General features: G+C 31.3%; 1 protein-coding gene across 4 annotated transcripts in view; it reads left to right on the top strand.

The window, feature by feature from the left end:
• The window catches only part of RhoGEF64C (Rho guanine nucleotide exchange factor at 64C), a 534,285-nt gene that overhangs the window by 396,286 nt on the left and 113,755 nt on the right, over positions 1-24,244 (top strand). For all 4 annotated transcript variants that reach the window (XM_072538091.1, XM_072538090.1, XM_072538093.1 and 1 more), the window contains one exon: positions 1,003-1,050. The gene's annotated coding sequence lies outside the window, so the exon portion shown is untranslated. The remainder of the gene's footprint in view (positions 1-1,002; positions 1,051-24,244) is intronic.

The following is a 24,244-nucleotide window of genomic DNA, read 5'->3' as shown; positions in this document are numbered from 1 at the left end:
AAATAAGAACATCAAGGAATGGCAAAAACGATTCAGACTCAGCTTACATTGTGAATTGAATACTGGGATGTATAGAAACTGATGTCAGATGTAGAAACAAAAAAACTAAAGTTTTTCGATGGTACGACGTGCTTTTCTTGCACGGTTCAACAATTGTTCTATTCAATGACAGTGGTCGTTGCTAGCATATTGCTAAAGATGTCATCCTTATTATATATCAACCTCATAAATGAACTAGGGAAATAGGAAAAGACGAGAAAGACTTAACGGTTTGAAATCGTGAATCCATCAACATTTCATATAGTGAACATTTTTCTGCTTCTCCCGAAGAGATAACCATTGTTGCTCAAGAAGCATAAACAACATCTCAGGAAACTAACAATAATATTCATCATCAATTATCATACAATTATCATCTAAATGCTTTACTTCACAACAGAGATGGAAATACTGAGTAACAATAGTTTGTATTTTAAATATTACCCTAGTTATACAATGAATTAATTTCCTTACATTTGGTTGATTTTTTGTTAATTTCCCCATACTTATACGAGTAGAAAATACGAGTAAATGTGAAGTTTGTCTACAAAATGTTGAATTAATTATACACGTTAGCGATTAGATTTTTTTAAATAATACCGGTGAGGACCAGATTTATAGCGAGATGTTAACTTAAAATTTAAAAGTATAAATGATGAAGTCACAGAAAATTATGATACCTACCGTCATTGCTATTTTTATTTACAGCATTAAAGCTTACTATAAGTTTTTCTCCACAAGTAGATGTAATGAACCTATTGCTTAAGGTAATTAGTCGAAATATCAGTATCTTTGATTGATCTTTATGGGATCTTTCATTAAAAAATTGTCTAATGTATTCTTAAATTTGTTAGTGGAAAATATTCTGTTTGTGCAAAGTAAACACTGCACAAAATATTTTCACACATAGCTTTATTTTATTAGGTTTTTTGCTTATTTAACATTTTTATTTATTACTTACAGGTTCTCACATCTGATGTAACAAAAGCTGGAAACTGATGCATACAGAAGGTAAGTTGGCTAGTTATATCGCAATTAACAAGCTATTAAGATTTATCATCCAAAATAATCAAGAAACAATTTTTTTCCTGTTAAAAAATATTCCGGTGCTCAAGCAATGAAATAAAATAAACATGAAAAATGGAAAGAGACAGTTGTATATTTCTGTCAAATTAAAAATCTTGTACATAATGAACATAATATTTTACTTGAAGGTTACTTGCAAATACATAAGATCAAATAGAGAAATGATATCAGACTATATGTCAATCAAGATTTTTAATGAATGAATTACTATTCTCATCAAAATCAGATCTAAATTCTTTTTTATTTCGGTTATATACTTGAAGTTAACTTTTTACTATATATATATATATATATATATATATATATATATATATATATATATATATATATATATATATATATATATATATATATATTTAAAATTTAAAGCATGGACATAACTTCTGCCAGATTGATGACCACCATCATTTTTAATTGTAGCTTCCTTCTTTCTGAACATTACTTTATCTAACGTTTCTTAAATTGCATCTTTATTTTCCGGTTTCATCCTTCTAACTTCACCTTCTATAAGTTCTATTAATAATGCTATCTCATAAGCTCTTTCAAAGGAAATATTATCTTCTGCCAGGAGTTCACGTTTTATTGTGACTGATCGTATACCACATACAAGTCTGTCTCTGAGAGATTCTTTCAAAAATTAACAAAATTTACAATATTGAGCCACACTTTTTAGTTTTGACACAAAAATTTAAATATCTTCCTGCGGCTCTTGATGTGTATTGTAAAATTTATACGTTTTAGCGATAACTAACCGCTTTGGACTATAATGTTCAGTCAGAACTCTTTTAAACTCTCAAATGTTTTTGAACTTGGTAGTTCTGGTGCTAATAAGTCTTTTAAGATACTGTAAACTTCTCCACCAAATATTAGAGTAATCAATAATGGCACTTTCTTGTCTTCTTCCACTACATTACATAAAAATAACTGCTCAAGTCTCTCTAGATACGACGTGACGTCACTTTTAGCAAGATCGGATTGTTCAGCGGCCACAATTAATGCCATTTTTCGACTTTTACGTAGATTGTTTCTGTGACTCGTCGCCAAATATGTTGTATATTTCATGAAGCACAGAGTAACAAAACATAACTATTTATTTACTTATAAAACGGTTGCATATAATTTTCTGTTGTCCACGTTAAACGCTTCTAACTTGTACAATTCATCGGACCTAGTCGCTCCATGCACACCAAAAATAGCAATAACATTCATCAACAAATAGACGTCATCAGGAGCTTCTGTCAGAAATTTAATAATGTCATCTGACTCCAGGATTTTGGACTTTTTAGCTTTGTATCCTCCACTCAGGTTTTTAAGTAAGGCGTTTAACTTGCCGAATTTAGAAATGTCACAATTTTCATTCACCAACAACGTACGCTTCAGCATCGAATAATACGACCATAATGACGATGGCATCGCTTTCTTCGACTTTTCAGAAAAATACGCCAGGAGTATTTTTTCACTCACGCCATTGATATTCTTAATGCTTTTCCACTTTTTAAAAGACTGGTATTCTTTCTCATACATCATCCTAGATTTTTGTGGCAACAATAAACTTTCTGCTTCCAACGCTGCATTTTCTACATCTGATGGCAGGTTTTCTTTTTCTTGTGTTAATTCTTTTTCGTTCATTTCGTATTTATTCACTTTGTACACAAAAAGCAAAAATATTCTCCGCAAAAACCAAAACGTAACATTTGTTTGACATTTGTTGACAGAGTAATTCATATCCCTAGCAACGGAGCAACACAATTGCGATTTTTGTATGTGATTAAATTGTGATTAAAAATTACAATTTTCTTTGAAATTCTATTTTTCACCTGAACTGCTATACAAAAAATGTTGTATTGCACACGACGATAAAATCGCATTATCTTCTCGAGCATAATTAGCGTCTCGACTGACGTCTCGAAGCTAAAAAAACGCTCTCGAAGGTAAAGTACAATTTTATCGTCTTGTACAATAAATTTATCCAATATTTAATGCGATAAAATTGAATTTGATGTTTTTCTTTCTAATATACTATAATTTTTTCAAATTTACTATAATTTTTTAAGCCTGGCACAATAATTCCACTCTCCAGGGTTGGGAACACTACTACAACCAGTTGTAAGATCAAAAAGCCTATATATTCTGTTATTTAGAAAACACTTTGTTTATTTAAAAAATTTAATTGTGTTAATTGTATAACATCCTCTGTAGCTCACAAGAACAATAAAAACTTTCAAGAATCAAAAAACTAATATGTAATTACCTATGTACTTAAAATTGCAAAACTATCTTCCGGATAAATTAACAAAGAATTGGGAAAGTTAAAGTAATCAAGATTGTAATTATATCTTTCATTCGTTTGCAATATAAACTATCAAAGTCATAAATGCAATAATATTATTGCCTTCCAGGCATAATATCTGCAAACGAACTTTAACGATATAATCGGCTAACACTAACAAGATGACGGAAAAAGTAATTATTATAGATAATAATCTGTAGTTTTATATTTATATAACAAAAGTGTTTGTAAACTACACAATGCCTTAATATTGACCCAAAAATATTACACGGAATAATACTAGTTACCACATTTTTGTTCTGGTTCCGTTTACTTCCATTTGGGTAGAGTCAATCATTTAACTTCATCCTTATGTTTCTATTATTGCTTACTGCCTAAATAAATAAATACTTTACTTTCTTTTAGACAAACATAGTTTGTGTAGAATTGGTCAGTAAATTACATTTTTTCCTTTTAAATTTGTAAAAAAATTCAAGCTGTCAAAATATGAAAAAATCAGTTTTTTGCAGTAATTGGTATAATTGTTTATAAGCAAAAAAATTAATAAATAAATGTTTTTGCCAAATTATTTTGCAATATTTAAAATTATTTTTTCTCATTTTTTTTAAATAATATTGATAAAATAAATATTTCTCTTTTAGAATCTATCCGTATATTTAATATACTTACCTATTCAGTTTTTTACTTATATTGTTGCAAAAAAATTTAATTTGGGATAAACTAATTAAATAACTTTTAAACTCTTTGGCTGATCGACTTGAAATTTTGATCTTATTTTAAGCACTACAAGACCCAACATTATGTGTAATATAAAGGTTATAAGTTTATTTTTAAAAAGTTACCAACATTTGTAACAAACCGAAATTTTTGACTCATTTTGCAACTTTCTAAGCAACAAATAAGGACAGAAACGTTTAGAAAACGTCATTTTGAAGGTTTTTATATGACTTATAAGTTTCTTCTCTTCTCAAATTTGTTTAAAACGCTTTACTTTTTGCTGATAGACCTAAAAAAGCGAAAATTTACCGTTTTGACCCTAATTTGTTAATAATTAATTGAGTTTAAAAAATCGACTGCAGAAACCATATAGATTTTTGTTACAGAGATCCATACTACTTAAAACAACTGTCGTTTGCCTGGCCGGTTCAGAGTTGCAAACAGGGTAATTTTTTGCTTATTTCCCTGGTCTAAACTCCCGTATCTTAGACGAGATTCGACCTGGGTATAATAACACACTATTAATTGTTTCTCCGTTAAAACTTATTTTAAATTTCGAAACAAAAAAGTTATTTTTGCGTCAGGTGAATCACAATACTTTCTCCAATTAAGACATTTATCTATGTGAAGTCCTAGGAACTTTACTGATGAAACATTTTCAATGTGATTATTATATTTAAATTAATTAGGTTAACACATCGTTGCACATTATGAAACTGTATGAAAAGAGTTTTTTGGGTATTCAATACTAGGTAATTCTTACAGAACCAGCTGTAAAGGTCTGACAGTAAACGATTATATTTACTTCAATGAGTTATTCAATATAGCATTTATATCATTTGCAATTATTATTGCAAAATGTCTATCAGAGTTAACCGAGACAACATCGTTCACGTAAATAAGAACTAGAATCGGTCCTGAAATTGAGCCCTGTGGTACATCCACATTAATATCGTTATAGTTAAATTTATGACTTGCATGACTTTGTCTTTCTCGGTAAAGCTGGCGTATTGTCAAGCACTTAAATAAGATGTTTACCAATTAAATGAACGTCCTTAAATACCCACATTTTTTAATTTACGTATTAATTAAAATTTTGTGGTTGACACAGTCCTGCTGGGCTCACAAAACATCACAACAGGACTTTCTCCTGCATCTAAACATGTGAGAATATCATAAAAAGGAATGAATGGGTAGATTTTTCATACTAAAAACCATGTTGGTTACTAACTATTATATTATTTATCTGTAAAAATGAATTAGGTCTTTGTAAATAGCTGTATTCAAAGATTTTTAAAAATACCGAAGACATTTTTATTGGACGATAATTATTCACTTGTTTACGGTAACCTTTTTTATGAATTGGTAGCACGTTTCCAGTTTTTATATAATCCGGAAAGTCTCCATTTAAAAACGATAAATTAACTAAATCTGCTAATGGCGATATTATAAAAGAAACAACCTTTTTTAGTAAAAGCTCAGGTTCGTTCGAAAAAATATTCCCATAAGATTTTTTTGCATAATCACTATCATAAGATACCCCAAAATAAGGTTCAAGAGGTCACCCAGACGAAAAGTTGTTTAAATTTGTTTAAGCAATTTTTTTTCAAACAAATTGTAAAAATAAATTTTTTGGGCTCCGACAATTTTTTTTATTTTTTGGGTCATTCTGAACAAAATAAGTTTCCTGTAATTTTTTTGTAAACTTCATCGTTTTCGAGTTATAAATAATTAAAAACTAAGAAAAACGCAAAATTTTCAAGCTCATAAACACAAGTAGAAAATATTATTTTTGAATTTACCAAGTACGTAAATTCAAGTTCAAACCTTGTTTTATCATTTTTCTATAAGTATTTTGGACTTGTTTTATTTTAAAACACGTTTTTTAATTGTCAATGAAACGCTTATGACAGGACGGGCGCTCGGGCTGCGGCGTGTATGGGTATAGGAGAAAGAAATAACATCTACCTAGGGCACAAATTTTTGCTGGTTTAAATTCTCAATGTACAGGGTTTCTCATTATATTTTGACTCCCTACTTATTATCCTTAATTTTGGGAATACAAAAAAAAAGTTTCCAATAAAAGTTGTATTATTTTATCTGTACCGACCAACAGTGTAGCAACAGACCAAATTTTGTATACAGCTAGTGCCCAATAAAATGTATTTTCAATATTTCAAAAGTTTGATTTTGACAATTTTCACTAAAAGTACTGACGTAAAAGATTCAGTAAATATTTTCAGTTTTTATATACAGCTTTCTTAAGGTTATGATAAGCCTACGGTATTGACGCCTAATTATTAAGATCCCAGCTTTGACAGTCTTCCTCCCATCCTACTTAAGAGCAACAGTTTTATCCCTGCGGACCCATTACATTTTATTTTTAACAAATTACTTGAAACTAGTTAGTTTCTTTAGTTTCTAGGATGATAAAAACTTATGCTTCAGTTTTTTTTCACCTATTTTTAAGTGTGCAATAGATCTGTGACTTTGAACGACAACGTTCAGAGTCATAGACCTATTTCTATTATTAGTTTCATTCTCAAACTTCTTAAAAATATTACTTATTTTTAACACCAATTTTTTCAGGTAATCTTTCGGTTACGTAGGTATACTATATATAAGTTAAATTTGTTTTCCTTTATAGATTTCCTATCATGGAAACGGGGGGTCAAGTGGACTGTATTTACATTTACATTTTAAAACTATTTGAGAGATATATTAGTGGTTTAACTAAGATTGTTTGTATCAAAAACTATACAATAGGTCAAATTGAAGTTCTTTTAGAAATACCTCAAGTTCTTACTTGGGTCCATTCTTATTTACTATATCTATTAATGATATATCACGACTTAAATTTTTTGTAATGGTTTCCTACTTGCAGATGATTTTAACATCTATTCTAGAATTTTTTGAGTGACTGCTTTATACCTATAAAATCAGCTGATTGCACTGAGTCTTGGTACACCATAAATGGTATGAAGTTAATATTAGAAAGTATCATGTAATATAATTTTATCTCTTAAAGATCTCATACTTATTGAGTATTAGTTTGGTAAGGAAATTTTAAAATTTACATATACAACTAAAGATTTGGGAGTTAAACTTGATACCTTATTAGCATTTCATTTTAAAATTATTCATCATCATCATCTTTGGCTCGACAATTCTCTGTGGATCCTGGCCTGCTCTGAGATTCGTTGTCATTCTGTCCGGTTTCGGACGACGTGTTGCCATTTTCTGATTTTTAGTATCCCTAAGTCGATCTTACCCATCTAACTCCATCTTACCCCCTAATTCGCGGTCGGCCTGCCTTCTTCTTATTATAAATCTTTGTCATCGAGTGCCTTGGTCTGTGGACCGATGAGCACGTCGATGCACATCGCCTTGCCTTTTAACTTCTACACAATTTACGATTGGCCAATTAATGGAAATGCATATATCGATACGAAAGAAAAATGTACAAAAAAGGATGCTTCCCTGTAGGGTCTCCTATACCCTAGGAGACCCCTTCACGGGGATATGCTCCCCACTCCTCCTAAGACTCTTTTGCTTGGACCTTTCTACTACTAAACTCTGTTTTATTGTAAGAGATTATCTAACCCACCAAATTAGGACAGAAACGCAGAGGAAACTTTGATTGGGCTGGTCGAAGCCCTCTGCAGAGCACCTAGGGTAATATGGGTAAATTCTTGCCAAAACCCAAACCTCCTTATTTCGAATCTTTATGAACATTTTTAGACCTTTGTAAATAATTTTAAATTTTAGGAAAACTTTTAATTTTTATTCGTTTTTTTTTAATATTTTGTAACATTTGACATTTTTTGAATTTTTTCTGAACGTTTTGTGAAATACTTTTAGGAACATTTTCGAATAAACAGTGTGAGATTTGATAACATTTTTATATACTTTTAACCTTTTATGAACTTTTGTGAATTTTTATGTACAATTTAAATCTTTTATATGTAACTTTTACCACTTTTTTGTAATTTCTTTGTGTACTAAATAAATGTTTTCCAGCAAATGAGTCCTCAAAGGGGGGAGATGTCATCTCGTGTATGTGGACCAATGAGCACGTCGATGCGGATCACTTTTATAGTTTGTCTCAAAATATATCGTTTTGACTTTCCCGTCGTTAAAGGATTAGTGGTATTATCGCCATTATTAATAGACAAATACGTTTTAAATTTCTACCTGACCGCTCAGGGTTGAATCAGGTACGGCTAATGTAATCAGTCATTAAAAATCTCTACTTGCTACTGTGTGTATAGTATATTAGTGAAGATTGTTCGTAACAAATATGTTTCGTCCACGGAAAAATAATCGCTCGAGATCTACTAAACATAATCAAAAGCATTTGTCATTGGACGCAAAAAATAGTTAAAAATGTGTGTCATACTTTAATAGATAGGGGCCTAATCAAACAGAATGTTGTGAAAAGAACATATTTACTTACAAAAACGTCGATATCGTCGACAAAGGCTATTGTAAGCGAAGAACCATTGACAAGACGAAAAAAAGTAGTAATTTTTAGTCTATATATATATATATATATATATATATATATATATATATATATATATATATATGGCTTTAAAATAATTAACATTTTTTAATAAAGACTCATAAATTTCAGTTTTAGTACTTGTTTGGCGCTTTTTGTAGCTGTAGACTGTAGTAGCTTGCGTTATCCATGACGATTAGACTACTTTCAGGAATATTTTTCAAAAGAGAATTTTGAAACCAATTTTCGAAAAGTTCTGCACTGGTATCTTCATGATAGTCTAAGCTGAAGTCTTTGATATTCTTTGCAGATAAGAACAAACAGTTTCGAACCCACATATCTTTCGAACTGGCGCGAATTTAAAGATGCTTTCTGCGTGAATTTTCCTTTATTTAAAGATGCTTTCGTATGACATTTTTTACTAAAATCGACCTTCTTTTACATACTATATCATGAGTATCAAACCATGTTTTATCCAGATATATGATAGATTTGTTTTCTAACCTATAATTTCAGAGAGATACTCAGTTCTTCAAGTGTTTAAAACTTATTTTAGAAAGGACTGTATGGAGAGTGGTATCTATATTTGTTTCTTCTTCCTATAACTTCAATTTAATTTATCTAACGTAGGAACTATCTGATTTTATCTTGTAGGAACAACTTATTGTTCTTCTTATAATATCTTATTGAGTACTGTCCAAATAATGAGACTAAAAATTACTACTTTTTTTCGTCATGTCAATGGTTCTTCGCTTACAATAGCCTTTGTCGACGATATCGACGTTTTTGTAAGTAAATATGTTCTTTTCACAACATTCTGTTTGATTAGGCCCCTATCTATTAAAGTATGACACACATTTTTAACTATTTTTTTGCGTCCAATGACAAATGCTTTTGATTATGTTTAGTAGATCTCGAGCGATTATTTTTCCGTGGACGAAACATATTTGTTACGAACAATCTTCACTAATATACTATACACACAGTAGCAAGTAGAGATTTTTAATGACTGATTACATTAGCCGTACCTGATTCAACCCTGAGCGGTCAGGTAGAAATTTAAAACGTATTTGTCTATTAATAATGGCGATAATACCACTAATCCTTTAACGACGGGAAAGTCAAAACGATATATTTTGAGACAAACTTTACACAATTTACGATTACCAAATTAACTTGGAAATGCTTATATCGATACGAAAGAAGAATGTATAAAAAGGGTGCATTTTCGAAGCTAAGGCAGTCTAGTCTTGCTCCGACTCCCATATAGAGTCTCCTATACCCTGCTAGCCCACTTTATGGAGCTATGCATCCCACTCGTCCTTAGACTCTTTTACTTGGACCTTTTTACTACTAAAGTGTGTTTTATTTTAAGATACGACCTAACATACCAAATTGGGACAGAAATGCAGAGGAAACTTCAATTCTGCTGGTCGAAGTCCTCTGCAGAGAATTTAGGAAGCAGATATGGTTTAATTCTTGCCAAAACCCAAATTTCCTTAAGGTAACATGTTCCTGTCATTAGTTTTTTAGCAATCGTATTGTCTGTCATTCGTATTATGTGTAAAGCTTATCTGAGTTGTGTTTTAATGAACGTTACCATATCTGGTTCAATGAAGAATTGTTATAATTCGATAATAATTAAAACTATTAGGATTTGTTGAAAGAAGCACAAATGTTTTGCAAAGTGTCCATTCTAATAAATTTCTTTATCGTACAGTGTCAAACCAATTCTGGAATATTGTCCATGTGTGTGGTCACCTTATTATGTTACTCACATACACAATATTGAAAATATACTGCATAAAATTTCTTATTTATATCACGTTTAAAGCCAATCTGTCGACTGAATATTCTACTGTTGAGACCTTATTGAATGCACTGTATACTTGCTACAATATATCAAAAATTCAGAGTAAACGTAAACAAATGCTGCAGCCTTTGCTGGTTTCACGTTGTTCTGAATCCGTACGTCACGTTGTCCATACACACATACAAATCCATACATATTTCAAGATTAAAAGTTCTTGCTTTACCTGGATTGTGTGTATTCGTTTTGTGGTACCTTATATGTATATTATTAGTGTATACAGTGTGTTAAAGCCAAATGGAATAAATTCATTATTTAGGTTACTGTATATATTTATAAAAAATCCCGAAACACGTCAAATTTAAATTATAACTTGACATTCTTTAACGTGAAAATGCAACCCCTACCTTCAACCCCCTTAGAATGACAGGTACAACCCCCAATTTTTAAAATAGGAAGTATAGGCTTGTGATATATCGTTTGAAAGGTCTTTTCATTCTCCATCCAAAAATGTTGTCGCTTTCAAGTTTATTAAGATTAATTAAGATAAAATAAATTAAAATCATGTGGTTACCGAAATTCGTTAAAATATACTTAAAACTTATTTCCCGTTTAGGTCTTGATAATGAGAAAGTGAACAAAAACCATAGCAATGTGGTTTTTAGATGGTAACCATTAAAAAACTTTAAAGAATTTCCGTGGCAACCTTATTTTAACACGCATTAGTAAATTGTTTTATTTAAGTTGTCAGTATTTTAATTTAAGTAAAAAGTTCGTTCAATTCAATTCTGAAAAATGGTTAGATTAACGGAAATGCATAAAATAACAGTTTTACAAATGATTGGTTACGGAGATAACACCCGAACACAACAGGAAGTAACTCGCCTATTTCATGAGAAATTTCCTAATTTACCACCTATATCCCAAGGAACAATAAGTAAAATAGAGAAGCAGTTTTGCGAGTTTGATCATGTAAGGCAAATAAAAAAAGCAGCTGCCAATGCACTGAGTGATGAACTCAAATTAGATGTGTTGCTTGAGTTTCAGGAAAATCCACATACATCGAGTAGATAGGCATCCACTACATTCAATGCTAGCCATACATCGATAGTAAATATATTAAAAGAAAATAAATTGCATCCCTATAAGGTGATACCTACTCAGGAGCTCATGGAAGACGATTTTGATAGGAGAACTTTTTTTTGTCAGAAAATGATGAACATGTTGGATAACAATATTATCCAATTAGAAGACGTTATGTTTTCTGATGAATGTATTTTTTCACTTAACGGTCATGCTAATCGGCAAAATTGCCGCTACTGGGCCACGGAAAATCCTCACTGGATGAGAGACAAACACACTCAATACCCTCAAAAGGTTAATGTTTGGGCAGGGATTGTAGGAAACAATATCATTGGTCCCTTTTTCATTGAGGGCAACTTGAATGGCAACAATTATTTGGCACTACTTCAAAATGATGTCATTCCAATGTTGGCAAATTTATATCCTGATCCAGGAAACCATCAAGTTCCAGCGAATACGATATGGTTTCAGCAGGATGGAGCACCACCACATTACCAACTTCGGTAATCGGCAACCAATCGGTGGATAGGGAGGCGAGGATCGATTGAATGGCTAGCGCGATCACCTGATCTTATATTATTAGATTTCTTTTTATGGGGATATGTGAAGAGCCATGTGTACAAAACTAAACGTTCTGATTTAAATTACTTAAAAGAACGAATAACGCTTGCGAATAGGTCGATCACGCCTGTTATGTTAAATAATGTTAGAAGACAGTTTTATTTGAGATTAGGATGTTGCCAAGACGTTCGCGGTGAACATTTTGAACATCTACTTCATTAACATTCATAGTTCTTTTTCGTGTTCTACATTTTATTACGTTTTGCATTACATTTTAGTTTTTGATTGTATTGTAGCGAATTTCGGTAACCACATGATTTTAATTTATTTTATCTTAATTAATCTTAAACTTGAAAGCGACAACATTTTTGAATGGAGAATGAAAAGACCTTTCAAACGATATATCACAAGCCTATACTTCCTATTTTAAAAATTGGGGGTTGTACCTGTCATTCTAAGGGGGTTGAAGGTGGGGGTTGCATTTTCACGTTAAAGAATGTCAAGTTATAATTTTAATTTGACGTGTTTCGGGATTTTTTATAAATATGTACAGTAACCTAAATAATGAATTTATTCCATTTGGCTTTTACACACTGTATGTAAAGATATGACATCTGATCCTAGTTTTCTCTGTAATGACTAAACTGGCTTAATAAATGTTTAAACATTGGAGAATTTAGGTAACTAGATGTAAACTAGTAAAAGGAAAAAAGAAAATATTTAATTCATAAATACATAAAAATCTCATACAAATTAAATTGATTAATATAGTCACAAATTGAGTTTTAACTAAAATCCTATTTATTATTTGGTATATCATTACAAAGACGTGGTATTAATATCAAGCTTCCAATTTAATAATTTTATCTAAATTATATCAATAACCCATTTAACTTTAAATATTTTGCTACCTACACAAATTTAAAAATTCATTATTTGATACAATCAGCTATACATTCCATTTTTTATAGCGTGAAAGTGATTTAAAGCCATTTAAAACACCTTCAGTCATTTTATCACATCATTCAAAAAATTTAATCACAAAACAAAAAATGAAACGTAAAAATTGTAACGTAAAGATTAACGCGTTATGTAAAGTTGCTTATATAGGTGAAAGCGATTGATTTCACAGTTCAGTTAATATCAAACTTGCAGATAATTGTGTTTCCAGACGATGAGTTTAAAAAAATTGGTTTATGCACCAAAGAAATGCAGTTACAAAGAAACAATTGACAAAAAGTTCAATTAGAAATTCCAGTGACGCAAAATGTGTTTTTTAGAGTATGTAAAGTCTGCATATTTGTTATACTTTTTATTTTACGTTTGATGTAAATTGCATTAACATATCAAATGAACTATTACATTACAATCTTCAATGTACTAGTAATTTCTACAACAGATTTATAAAGTTTTTTTACAAATAGAAAAATGGAAAGCATAAGTGATTGTTAAGTTTTCCTAAATAATAAAAAAAACACTTTATACATATTTGTAAAAATCTAAATTTTAATTAATCTTATTCTTCTTTGTTTATGTAGGACGTATTAAAAATAGCTGGTTGACCAATTAAAAATAATAGCGAAAACTGAAATATTTGATTGTGACAATTAGTCTTATTATCATCTCTCTTTCGCGTCTAGCTATGATATCAACATCATCTGCAAATGCCAATATTTGTACACTTTTTGTTATTATTGTTCCTCTGGTGTTGACTTTTGACTCTAATTATTTTCTCTAATGTGATGTTGAATAGAATACAGGATAGGGCATCTCCCTGTCGTAGGCCCGTTCTCACTTAAGTTGTATAAGGGAGCAAATAGCTGACTAAGAAAATTTTACAGGGTGGTGATAGTCGAAGGATTCTCATTTTGGCGTTGGGCCAGTCAGGTCGTACCGGAATTATCCTGTATGAGCGACATTTGAATGTTTGAGTACTCCTAAGCCGATATAGTTAAATCTTTGACACTTTTTGTGCTTTTACCTTTATTAAATTTATTATGGTTTTCTTAAGCATGTCCGTTCATATTATGTGTCCAGCTCATCTAAATCGTTATGTTTTAACGAACTTTACGATATCTGGATCATTAAAGAGTTGGTATAATTCGGTAAGAATTAAAATGATTAGAATTTGTTAAAAAAAGCACATTTTTTTTGTAAAGTGTCTATTTTATTAATTGCTTTATCGTACAGTGTTAAACCAATTCTGGAATACTGTCCATGTGTGTGATCACCTTATTATGCTACTGCTTATTTTAAGTATAACATTGGTAGGTTTAGTGAAATTTTACAATTTGATGCATAAATGTAGAGAAAAATAAAATAAGTATTTTTTAAAACATAGAAACATATTGCTTTTATGTTTTTGTAGAAGAAAAAGATATCATATAACCGATAATCAATATATCCACACTATAAGGGAAATAAATATATAAGTTTAAAATATTTTTCAAAAATATAAATGGCAAGAATGTGTGTCATATCATGAGATTTTAAAAATTAGGATTTAAATCTTATTCGCTTACTTGAATCCTTCAATAACATAAACATGAAGATTGTGAAGATTTCTTGGCTCTCGGTACCGTTGAATAATAAAGATTATTACTTGACTCGACCTCCATAGATCATCTCAGGAAGTATCATTGTATTACAAGTATAAATATCCAACCGCTATGATTCGAAAATGAGATATGCACTCAACAGAATAGACGTAAAATTCTAGTACAATAGAATTCCATTTCTAACACAATTTTACATCATAATGGCATTTAAATAACTGGAATATTGCCATCGGTTGTATATTTTAATTATATGCAAGACGATTACGTTGTACGTGATGTTCTTGTAAGGAACGTATTGGACATATTTAGAAATATTATATAGGATTCACAATGTTACAAGAATATTTTCAATTAATATGTTTTTAAAATATTTTCCGTATATCTATAATAATGAACTCTATTTTGTTTCATTATATAATAAATAAATCTGAATAATGTAGATATACGCGCCAAATTCAGATGAAACCGTTAATGAGGAATTCTATTAAGAATTTGAACATCTGATCGGTTAAGGGAATAAACCTTAACAGTAAATTCTGGTCCAATATGTTGAGATTTGAGGCGATGGGCTTTAACCTTGCCAAGAAGCCTAGCAGTAAGCCTCGGATATAGGACGGATTTAATAAACAACAAACTAACCAAAGAAAAAGAGTTGGGTATTCATTAGGAACATTTAGGGGATATCGACGAAAACAAAAGGAAATGGTAAAGGAAATCGAACTATATAAAATGGATATAGTCTGTCTGACAGAAACAAGAAAGGTCAAGGTATGCAGACCTTAGGTTCATACTCTCAAAGAAGTATCAAGATAATACATAAAATATTTGAAACGGAAACGGTAATCCTTTCTGTGTACGCGCCAATACAAAACGCTCTTGTCAGAGGAAAAGACGGCTTCGTCCAATTTTTAGAGCAAAAATTGGATCTAATAAAAAGTAAACAAACATTTAAATGATAAAGTAAAAATTCGAGATAATGGTAAAGTAGTTGGATAATATGAAGATCCAACTATCAACAATAATGGAAAAAAATCTCTTTACAACATACAAGAATTCACCAGCTTACATGGTAAAGACCTACCCTTAGTCAAAGATCAATTATCGACTTCTTTATAATATGACAAACAATAACAGAAGTGGTAAATAATGTTATAGATAAAAGAAAAGCCAATTCTAATTCAGATCACAAATAAGTGCTGTGTGAAATTATTTATCCAGTATTACAGGGAAATCAGGGAAGACAAAATAACCTACAAAATATCGCTCAACAAATGGAGAAGTGCCCGCGTAAACTACACTTGCTAAAAGAACAAAGTGTACGATTTATTTATGGTAATAGATAAAATCCGCAACTTACGAAAAACCAGATCAGAACAGATAGTGAAGTAGAGCACAGAATAATAACTGAAGCTTTACATCAAGCTACTAAAAATGCAATTGACATAGAAGAAAAGGGTAAAAAAATAATTAATTGTAGATAATCCAAAAAATATAACCAATGATTACAGAAAAGAACGAAAAATAGATAAGATGGTTAAACGTAAACACAAAAGCAGCATGGAATGAATGTAAAGAATTACAACAAAGAGTAAAACAGATGTCAGAGAAGATATACATTTAACGTAAGAACAGGATAGAAAACAGGATAGAAGGTAAACTGAAATATGAAAATTGTTAAAAAAGATGAAAACAAAACCGTGCAGAACAGAGAGTCAACGTTATTTCTTTATTGTTTGCTTTGTCTATTTTTCCTACAGTTTTCCTGTCACTTCAGTTATTATCTTCTATATTTATGTACATTCTTCACCAGTATCTTCATTTGGAATTAAGTCTTATAATATTTTTGATATTTCTCGCTTTAACTTGTTTTTGACGTTTTCATCCTTTAGCGTTTTTATATTAAAACGCTTGGTTACATTTAGTTTCTGCTTAGGTTTCTTTGGAAATTCTTGTTTTATAGTTGATACTGCCATAAAATGTTCCGTACTGGTGTCTGCCCCTCGGAAACTTCTAACATTCGTGAATATATTGGCGGGTTTATTTTCAATTAAAGCGTGATCTATTTATTTACAGTTTTTCTTCCTGATCGATCCATGTTGTTCTTTCTGTCAAAATGTGTACTCATGATTTTCATATTTTGTTCTATTGCAAAATTTGTTGGCAGCATGCCGTTTTCATTTGAAGTTTCGTGTTTACTTTTTCCTCCCGTGATATTTTTGTAGCTGTTTTCTCTTTTAATTTTTGCGTTAAAGTCGCCTATTACTACTTGTAGATCATACTTTGGTAGGTCGTTTAAAAGATCTTCTAATTGTTGGAAAAATCAATTTTTATATCGGTGTCTTGATCTGCGGTGCTTCTTTTAGTTTTTTGGGTCATTTTTATTAGATGAATTGCCTATGTCTTCCAAAATTCCTTTATCTTTAGTCCACTTTAATTCCTCTTCATCAACTTTCATTTTTATATACTCTATTTGTGTCTTCCTTTCCTTTTTTCTTTTTTTTTCTTGCTTTTTTATAATTATTACAGCCTGTACTCCAGCTTCCATTTTTGTCATGTCTTACTGTATACACATGCTCTGTCCAACTACATTTTTAAGTTTACTTTTGTTTTCAGCATACTCACTTTGTTCGTCATGTTTTCCATTTCAGCGAGGAACATTTTGTTGCTCATTTTGCTATCTTCTTTTAATTTAATGTTGAGGTGAAGATTTGTTTCTATAAATTGCTCCAGTTTATCTTTAGTACCTCTCGTATTATTAGTTTTTAACTCTAAGCCTTTAATAACTATATTTCTCTTTTTTTGTCTTTCTCCAGCTGTTCTATTTTCTTATTTTCCTCATTAAGTGTCTTTTCTAGTTCTAATATTTTTTGTTCTAACTATCTATTACAATCCAGTGTCCCTCTTTGTTCTTTACGCAGTTTTATTATTTCGGCCGCCATATCGGCATATCGCATATTAAGCATATCCCCGTTTTGGGGACTGTTTTTGCTCGGTGACCTCTTTGTTAATTTGCTCTTTTCAAAAATATCTCCGAGTTTACTTTCTCCTCTATTTCTCTTTTTCCAGTTGTCCTCACCTATACTGTCAGACTCCGATCTAACTCCACTTGTCTATTTATATGCTCCGCCACTGTCCACCTCCTCATTGAACTCCTCAGAGGCTTTGATCTTTACCCGAACGGTTGTTACACACTTTGCACTACTTATTGTATGCAAATTATATTCAAAACCACCCAAAATTTGAGAAAAATCTCGAACCAAAACTACACACATCTAACTAGCACGATTTTCAGAACCGGACTCCCAGGGAACTCAACATAACGGTGCAAAAAAAAAACAAAATATTTAATGTTTAACTCTAAAGCTAATTTTGAGGTTGTAACTGACAATGATATGGAAATAATACCTTAAAATCGTATAAATATCTAGGAGCACTTTTGACAATAGATGTGCTAGGACCAAAGGAAATAAGACACCAAATAGAACATAACAGTAATTAGAAGTCTTAATTAAGTATAATGGGACCGATATATAACAGAGAAAACAAAGATTAATATTGGGAAATTATTTGTGGTCTCTATAATAACGTATGGAAGTGAAGTGTGGACTTTAAATAAATGCTAAAGCAAAGAGAAAGTTAGATATAGCAGGGATGGTCTATTTTTGAAGTAGAACTAGAATATTCTAGCAAAAGAATTAACAACAAGGTCATTAGAGATATAGTAAATGCCACAGACACGTTAACTGATAGAATATAAATGAAGAATAGAGAGAAAGTAGAAGGCACAGTACCTTCTGCACTACTGCATTCAAATCATTCCCTTAAGTTCTTAAGCCAGGATATTCTTCGTCTTCCCACATTTCGCTTTCCTCGGATTTTGCCTTACATAATAAGTTGTAATAATGCGTAGTTTTGCCCTCTCATCACACGTCCAAGTACTCAAGTTTTCGTCTTTTGATAATTAATATTATTTCCGCCTCATTTCCTATCCTTCTAGTGACTTCCACGTTTGACATTCTTTGAATCCATGATATTCGTATGATTCGTCTGTAACACCAAAATTCAAAGGCGGCAAAAAACTTATTCAGATTGACTTGTTTTAGTGTCCACGCTTCCAAGCCATAAAGAAGAGTGCAACAAAGAAACTGACAACAAAGAAATTTTTTTAAGTTTAATGAATGATGCACGTGCTATTTAAATGCGTGTCCTAATTTCTTTGGTTTGATCTACATCTGATGTTATCCAAGTTCCTAAGTATTTATAGTTATTAACACTCTCAATTGCAGTATCTTCAATAGTCAATTGGATATTTGCATGTGCAGAGTTAGTCATGATCATGCATTTAGTTTTCTTTAAATTTATTTTCAGTCCGTATTCATGACGCCGTTTATTAAGGCGTTGCATTACGTTCTGTAAATCATTGTTGTTATCCGTCATTATTACTGTATCGTCTGCAAAACGTAAGTTATTCAAAACTTCTCCATTGATAAATATACCTTCTATTGAGTCTGAGAGCGCTTTTTGAAATACCGCTTCACTGTAGACATTGAAAAGTAGTGGGGACAGCACGCAACCCTGGCAGACTCCTCTCTGTATTTTAATATTTTGGATGTACTGGTTGTCAACTCTTACCTTGGCAGTTTGATTCCAATATAAATTAGATGTAATTTTCATATCACGACTGTCAATATTTTTGCTTTTTAATATGTCTACAAGCTTTTTATGTTGAACCTTATCAAATGCCTTTTCAAAGTCTACAAAACATAAGTATATGTCCTGATTCATGTCCATGCATCTCTGAGCCAGCACATTCAAGCCGAACAAAGCAGCTGTTGTACTCATATCATTTCTAAAGCCAAATTGTGTGTCACTAATTTCATATTCAAGAGTTTTAACAATTCTGCTGTAAATTATTTTCAAAAATGTTTTGAAAGCTATTGTTCTGTGATCTGAGCAAGTTGTTGCACTTGGCTTTTTGGGAATTGCTACAAAGGTCGATTGCAGCCATTGTCTGGGGATTGTGGCAGTCTGATATATTAGATTAAAGAGTTCAACCATTACATCAATAACATATTCATCGATGAGTTTTAATAATTCGATTGGCACATCATCTGGTCCAGTAGCTTTACCCTCTTTTGTGTTTTTGATAGCATAGATGACTTCTTCTCTTAATATTGGTGGTCCGGTATCCCCGGTGATTTCTAATGACAGTTCTTCTCTTTCATCATTAAATAGTTGTCGGTTGTAATTGGTCCAGTGACATAATCTCTCCTTCATATCAGTAGTAATATCCCCCTTTATCATTTTTAAGGATATTCGCTCTTGTACGTTTTCAAGAACCTGTCATTTCTTTGATTTTTTTGTGTAAATTAAAGCTATCATACTTTTTATCCAGATCTTCTATTTTCTTGCATCTGTCGGAGAACCACCTCTCTTTTGCCTCTCGAATTTTCTTTCTGATGTTTCTCTGAATTTCTTTGTATTTATTCAGGTCTTTTGCTTTATGTTTTCTTCGTTCTTCCATATGTTCAAGAAGTTCTACTGTCATCCAAGGTTTTGTTTTTTCTCCAAGTGGTTTGAGGGTTTCTTTTCCAACTGACACAAGGGCATGTTGAATTTTTCCCCATTTTTGGTCAATAGTTAGAGTTTCCGCATTATCTTCTTTGACTCAAGTACTCTACATTAATATTAAGTTTTATTTATTTATTAATTTAATATTATGTCAAATAAAGCTCCAAATCTTCTTTTATTATTTGTAATCTCCTTAGAAAATGCTCAGGTCCGTCTCTGGTATAAATTCGAGTGCCTTTATTGTCCATCCTAACAAATTACTTACGAGCAAAACGTACCAATACAAGTATCGATATGATGTTCTTTATGATACGAATAGGAAGATTATTTAGGTCGTTGCATATTATTTCATAATAAACTGTGATAGAGAGATTCGTTGTATATTTATACATATATTAAAGCGTTTAAATAATGTTCTATTGTAATATTAAAACGTTTTTAACGATAATAAATTAAATCTTTTAAACACTTTTTAATAGTTTTTAAGAACATGTATCATCGGTTTGTATATTTCAGCGATTGCTTGAAATTTCATAAACATTAAGCATATAGTAAAGCTATTATATCAATTAGGATAGCTACAATACTTCACCTTCTGTTTAACAAAAGTTTATTATTCTGAAGCTATTTTATTAGCAACTTAAAACATATAGTAGCATCTTAAAACAATTTACTAATTTTATCGGGAAGAAGCCACAATTTTATTTTAAAATAAGTTTATTCTGACGTTTTGATTTCCACTTCGGAAATCGTTATTAAAATTGACATTTTGAAATAGTTAGTTTGACACATAAATACAATTAAAATTAGCAATTTCTGTTTTATGTTTATGTATTTTGTTAAGAAATAAGTGAAACAACTGATTCATTACAGCTATTTAAAATTTCCAATGACGGGCTATAATAAAAGCTTAATTTACAAAAGTAGTAGATTTTAGAACGGCTTTAGCAGCAGAATTATATCAAGGCAAATTAAGCAGATATCTAACGTTTTTTTAATATTACATAGTGATCTTATCTACTAAACTTTTTATTATCAGATATAAACAATGGTAATAGTTTGCAGTAAACTATCATACTGCAAATTAATTTTAAATCAAAACTGCAATTTATAAGCAGCTCACCGCAACTATCCACGCAATAAACAGCATTGTTGTATGTGCAATTAATTTTTCCGGTGAATCTCTTAAAATAAGATTTATTTGTAATAAAATTAAGGTCGAAATGCCAACAGTATTCTGACATTTCGGATTTTCTGACGGAATGAGTAAATTGTCTGACAATATTTAACAATATATATTATTAACGAAATGTCTTGTAGAAAATTGCCCATTGACAATTTCCTGTGTATTATTGGCATTAAAATAGTGTCGCGTATGTCTTACGGTTTGGTTAGGCTTCTGCTTCTAGATTCTATTGGGCTTCTGCAACTAATTGATACTTAACGAGTTAGCTGTGGTCTTTTATTTGAGCTATCGTCCGATGGTGGTGTTACTAAATTTTGGACTAGAATTTTGGGATGGTATGTTAATCTCTGATCATATTGTTAGCAGAGTTTGATGACTTCGTCGTTGACAGTTATTATTTTGAGTTCTCGTGCGATTGTCTTTTTTTGGATCGTACCATGGAGCAATAATTATCATTCAGAAGACTTTCGATTGGAATCTTTCAAGAATGTCAATACTGAATCTTACTGCTGTTCCCCATAGCTGAACTGGTTCTTGCCAAATAAGTAATGAAGGACTAATACTGCATGAGTTTACGTATAAACATCTGTTGTATTGCCTGCCATTAATACAATTTTTAGCTTCTTTACAGTTCTTTATCTTCTGTTAAGTAAATGAACAGTGAAATAGCAATCTTTAATTTTAATTTAATTAATTGGTTCTAAAAACACATTTTTATTATTCAACTCTTCAGACTGATTATGACCACTTAGTCCAAGATCATATTTACCGCACAACTTCAAAAATATGGATTATTTTTGACAGAACCTGCTGATATTTACTGCTGACCTACCAACAAATACAAATATCGCCACAGCCACTTTTGCGGATGATACAACAATACTATTATCCAAAAACAAACCTCAAAATAGCCTCAGAAATCCTACAAAATAACCTAAATTAAATAGAACAATGGATGATAAAGAAATAGTAAAATTAAATGTAAAGAAATCACTTCTTCTTCTTCAAGTGCCATCTTCGTTCCGAAGGTTGGCGATCATCAGGGCTATACGTATTTTCGAAACTGCTGACCGAAACAATTCGTTGCTGCTACAGCTATACCATTCCCGTAGATTCTTTAGCCAGGAGTTTCGTCTTCTTCCTATGGACCTTTTTCCTGCTATTTTCCCTTGAATAATTATTCGAAGCAGTTCATATCTTTCGCCTCTTGTAATGTGTCCCAAGTATTGCAGTTTTCGTTTTTTGATCGTAAATATGACTTCCTTTTCTTTATTCATTCTTCTCAAGACCTCGACATTTGTGACTCTCTCGGTCCATGATATTCTCAGGATTCTGCGATACATCCACAGTTCAAATGCCTCTAATTTTTTGGTATCAATCTTTTTCAACGTCCATGACTCCATTCCGTAGAACAGCACCGAAAGTACGTAACATCTCATCAGGCGAAGTTTCATTTCAAGGCTCAAATCTCTTCCGCAGAACACTCTCTTTATTTTAGTGAATATGGATCTGGCTTTTTCTATTCTTATTTTGATTTCTGCTGAGCTATCGTTGTCTTCATTTATAAAAGTGCCTAAATATTTGTATTTGCTAACTCGATCGATAATTTCATTGTGTAAATATAAATTTTGGACATTTTGTGTTGATTTCGATATTTCCATAAATTTAGTTGTCTTTATGTTCAAAGATAGTCCATATTCTTCGCTGCAGTTTGCTATCTTATTCACCAATGTCTGTAGCTCTTCAAGTGTTTCTGCGATCAGAACGGTGTCGTCGGCAAATCTCAAATTGTTTAATCTGACACCATTTATTTTAATACCTACGGATTGCTCAGAGAGTGTTCTATTCATTACGTCTTCGGAATAGAGATTAAACAGGGTTGGTGACAGTATACACCCTTGTCTCACACCTCGTTTTATTTCAATTTTTTCAGTGGTATTATTCTCTACTCTCACTACTGCTTTCTGATTGTAGTACATATTTGCTATTAGTCGGATGTCTCGTTTATCTAAATTCTTTTCTGTCAGGAGTCTGATTAGGTGATCATGCCGCACTTTATCAAAGGCCTTGTTGTAACCTATGAAACACATGAATACATCTTGATTTATGTCAAGACATCTTTGAGACATAACGTTCAGTGCAAACAACGCCTCTCTTGTTCCAAGTCCATTTCGGAATCCAAACTGGGTATTATTGATGTTCATTTCCAGTTTTCTGTGTACTCTAGAGTGTATAATTTTCAGAAATATTTTCAGTACATGGCTCATCAGACTGATTGTACGGTAATCACTGCATTGTTTGGCATTTATCTTTTTTGGTATAGTAACAAAGGTGGATAAAAGCCATTCTTGTGGTATTTTTCCTGATGTATAAATGCTATTGAAAAGTTTAACTAAAATGTGAATCGAGTCTTTTTCTATTAGTTTAAGGATTTCCGTTGGTATTTCATCTGGACCTGGGGCTTTACCATTTTTCATTCTTTTTAGTGCGTACCGTTATTTCTGGACCTTCGTCTCCTTGTATGTTACTTATCTCAGATTGTTGTCTATCATCTGCAAAGAGTTCTTCAATATAGTTTTTCCATGTCTTCAACTGTTCTTCTAGTTCTGTTATTATATTTACGTTGACATTATACAGGGTATTTGGCTGCTTACGTTTTTGTGTATCTGCAAGTTCTTTCACTTTTTTATGTACAAAATATCATGTTTTGCCTGCAATTGCTCTATTTCTTCACATTTTCTTTTATAAAAATCTTCTTTTGCTATTCTGATTTCTATTTTGATTTCTTTCTGTATTTGTTTATACCTTTGTTCGTTTTTTCCTTTCATTATTCTTCGAT

The sequence above is a fragment of the Diabrotica undecimpunctata genome, chromosome 7, assembly GCF_040954645.1.
Source record: "Diabrotica undecimpunctata isolate CICGRU chromosome 7, icDiaUnde3, whole genome shotgun sequence".
NCBI lineage: Eukaryota > Metazoa > Arthropoda > Insecta > Coleoptera > Chrysomelidae > Diabrotica > Diabrotica undecimpunctata.
The sequence above is the reverse complement of the archived record's forward strand: the minus strand, read 5'-3'. Positions and strand labels throughout refer to the sequence as shown.